Genomic DNA, 4252 nt, shown 5'->3' with positions numbered 1-4252 from the left:
TTTTTTTTTTTTTGGGGCCCAATGTGGCAAGTTCAACATTTTGGGTTGCCAACCCCCGCTCTAACAAATGGTGTTGACCCGGATTCTGAAGAGGTGGTGAGAAGGTGAGACATAAAAGAACTGGACCATGATAAAGGTAAGTGGAAAACATCTCTAAATTTATGTTGGATAGTTCTCGCTCACTCTGTGTGATGTTTTAAAAAAAAAATGAATAAAAGTGGTACAAAATAAATTAGTTTTTACAATCGAAAAGATCAGTTCATCTGTCTGTGTGGGGGGGGGGGGGGAACCCTTTGCAGCCTCTGGCTCAAGTCCTGGATGAGAGAGCGGCATGTTAAGCTTTAAAAGGGTTTAAACTTAGTCTCTAACAAAACTCATAGGAAGGTGCATTTGACGTCCTGAGAGAAAAGACAGCTCATGTAACAAAACATTTGCGGTGAATTGAGGGGTTTAAGCAAATAAAACTGCTGTTATTCCCGAGAGTTTGACAAAAGAATCCCCAACCCAGTCGTCTGAAAAATCATTTTAAGGTGCGAGACAATAAAAAAAAAAATTCTTTTAATTACCCATCAAGTGGAAGTGTTCACATGGCTTTTAAGTGGACTCTGTTTGAGAAACGCACTTCAGAAAACTGGTTTGTTTGAACAACAAAACGATTGGAAGCAACAAGGGAAAGGCAAGGGAAAACATGGAAAAATCAATCACATAAATTATGGATACAAACATGTAGAATGAGGTGAAATTTGCATCATTTGAAAAATGTTGAAATATTTGTCCCACATGTCCTGTTCGGGAAGTTTCGAATGGTGGGGGAAGGGCCCTTCTCCACCACTTGGAACAAAGGTCCTCGAACTCTTTTGATGGACTAGTGTGGAAAATCCCAAGCCAGTGGGGTGCACCGACCCTCCCTTGCACAATCCTGGTCCTTGTCCTCGAATCAAGTCAATTGAATCAGATTACAAATAAAATAACAGCAAATCACCTGACTGCATTTCATAAGTGTCTTTGAGACTTGCGATTATCAGAGTGCCAGCGGTATTTTTACTGCACTAGTGTCTGAATTGGTTAAATGCAACAGAAGAGACAAGTGGGCGTTCGTCAATCTTCTTTTCCTTTCAGCTTGTCCCGTTAAGGGTTGCCACAGTGTCATCTTTTGCCATCTTAGCCTATCTCCTGCATCTTCCTCTAACACCCACTGCCCTCATGTCTTCCCTCACCACATCCATAAACCTTCTCTTTGGTCTTCCTCTCGCCCTTTTCCCTGGCAGCTCCATCCTCAGCACCCTACCACCAATATACTCACTCTCTCGCCTCTGAACATGTCCAAACCATTGAAGTCTGCTCTCTCGAACCTCGTCAGCAAAACATCCAACTTTGGCTGTCTTTCTAATGAGCTCATGTCTAATTCTATCCAACCTGGTCACTCCGAGCGAGAACCTCAACATCTTCATTTCTGCACCTCCAGTTCAGCTTCCTGTTTCTTCAGTGCCACCGTCTCTAATCCGTACATCATGGCCGGCCTCACCACTGTTTTGTAAACTTTGCCCTTCATCCTAGCACAGACTCTTCTGTCACATAACACACCAGACACCTTTCGGCAGCTGTTCCAACCTGCTTGGACCAGTTTCTTCACTTCCTTACCACACTCACCATTGCTCTGGATTGTTGACCCTAAATATTTGAAGTTGTCCACCCTTGCTATCTCTTCTCCCGGTAGCCTCACTCTTCCCTCACCACTTTTCTCATTCACGCACATATATTCTGTTTTACTTCGGCTAATCTTCATTCCTTTCCTTTCCAGTGCATGTCTCCATCTTTCTAATTGTTCCTCTGCATGCTCTCTGCTTTCACTGCATATCACTATCTGCGAACATCATTGTCCAAGGGGATTCCAGTCTAACCTCATCTGTCAGCCTATCCATGACCACCGCAAACAGCAAGGGGCTCAGAGCTGATCCCTGATGCAGTCCCACCTCCACCTTAAATTCCTCTCACACCTAAGGCACACCTCACCATTGTTCTGCTGCCATCATACATGTCCTGTACTATTCTAACATACTTCTCTGCCACACCAGACTTACGCATGTAGTGCCACAGTTCCTCTCTTGGTACTCTGTCATAGGCTTTCTCTAGATCCACAAAGACACAATGTAGCTCCTTCTGACCTTCTCTGTACTTTTCCACGAGCATCCTCAAGGCAAATAATGCATCTGTGGTTCTCTTTCGAGGCATGAAACTATACTGTTGCTCGCAGATACTTACTTCTGTCCTGAGTCTAGCCTCCACTACTCTTTCCCATAACTTCATTGTGTGGCTCATCAACTTTATTCCTCTATAATTCCCACAGCTCTGAACATCCCCTTTGTTCTTAAAAATGGGAACTAGAACACTTTTCCTCCATTCTTCAGGCATCTTTTCGCCCACTAGTATTCTGTTAAATAAGTTGGTCAAAAACTCCACAGCCATCTCTCCATATTGCTTCCATACCTCTACTGGTATGTCATCAGGACCAACTGCCTTTCCCATTTTTCATCCTTTGTAGTGCTTTTCTGACTTCCCCCTTAGTAATCATTGGCACTTCCTGGTCCTTCACACTTGCCTCTTCAACTCTTCCTTCTCTCTCATTTTCTTCATTAATCAACTTCTCAAAGTATTCTTTCCATCAATTTAGCACACTACCGGCACCAGTCAACACATTTCCATCTCTATCCTTAATCACCCTTACCTGCTACAGATCCTTCCCATCTGTCTGGCCAACCTGTAGAGATCCTTTTCGCCTTCTTTCGTGTCCAACCTGGTGTACATGTTTTCATATGCCTCTTGTTTAGCCTTTGCTACCTCTACCTTTGCCCTACGTCGCATCTCGATGTACTCCTTTCGCCTCTCCTCAGTCCTCTCAGTATCCCACTTGATCTTCGCTAATCTCTTTCCTTGTAAGACTCCCTGTATTTTAAGGTTCCACCACCAAGTCTCCTTCTCCCCTTTCCTACCAAAAGACACACCAAGTACTCTCCTGCCTGTCTCTGATTACCTTGGCTGTCGTTGTCCAGTCTTCCGGGAGCTTCTTCTGTCCATCGAGAGCCTGTTTTACCTCTTTCCGAAAGGCCGCACAACATTCTTCCTTTCTCAGCTTGCACCACATCGTTCTCTGCTCTACCTTTTTGTCTTCTTAATCTTCCTACCCACCACCAGAGTCATCCTACACACTACCATCCTATGCTGTCGAGCGACACTCTCCCCTACCACTACTTTAGAGTCAGTAACCTTATTCAGATTTACATCGTCTGCACAAAATATAATCCACCTCCGTGCTTCTACCTCCGCTCTTGTAGGTCACAATCTGTTCCTCCCTCTAACCCTATCCTTTTTGCAAAGTCCACCACTATCTGTCCCTCAAAGTTCCTTTCCTGGATGCTGTACTTACCCATCACTTCTTCATCGCCCCTGTTTCCATTACAATCTGCACTAATCACAACTCTCTCGATGTCTGGGATGCTCAGAACTACTTCATCTAGATCCTTCCAGAATTTCTCTTTCAACTCTTGGTCACATCCTACCTGTGGGGCATAGCCGCTAACCACATTATACATAACACCCTCAATTTGAAATTTTAGTCTCATCACTCGATCTGATACTCTTTTCACCTCCAAGACATTCTTTGCCAGCTCTTCCTTTAAAATAACCCCTACTCCATTTCTCTTCCCATCTACTCCGTGGTAGAATAACTTAAACCCTGCTCCTGAACTCCCAGCCTTACTACCTTTCCACCTGCTCTCTTGGATGCACAGAATGTCAACCAACTCCTGAGCTTTTCCTGTCATAGTCCCAACATTCAAAGTCCCTACACTCAGTTGTAGGCTCTGTGCATTTGTCCTTTTCTTCTGACGATGGATCGGGTTTCCTCCTCTTCTTTGTCTTCGACCCACAGTAGCTGATTTTCCACCGACGCCCTGCTGGTTAGCAGTGCCGGGGGCGGGCGGTGTTAACCCGGGCCACGACCGATCCGGTATGGGATTGTTTGAACGCTTATTTGTTTAGCACAGTTTTTACGCTGGATGCCCTTCCTGACTCAACCCTCTGCATTTATCCGGGCTTGGGACTGGCCTACAGATTGCACTGGTTTGTGCCCCCATAGGGCTGCATTGTTAGTCAATGCTGTTCATAATTGCATCAGTGTAAGCAACAGAGCTCCAATTAGGTATTTCTCCACTTTAGCACAAATCTCCCTTTGCCCTACTGGGGTTTAGATTTG

Source organism: Syngnathoides biaculeatus, chromosome 21 (assembly GCF_019802595.1).
Source record: "Syngnathoides biaculeatus isolate LvHL_M chromosome 21, ASM1980259v1, whole genome shotgun sequence".
In the NCBI taxonomy this organism is placed as follows: Eukaryota; Metazoa; Chordata; class Actinopteri; order Syngnathiformes; family Syngnathidae; genus Syngnathoides; species Syngnathoides biaculeatus.
Note: the sequence above shows the minus strand (reverse complement) of the source record.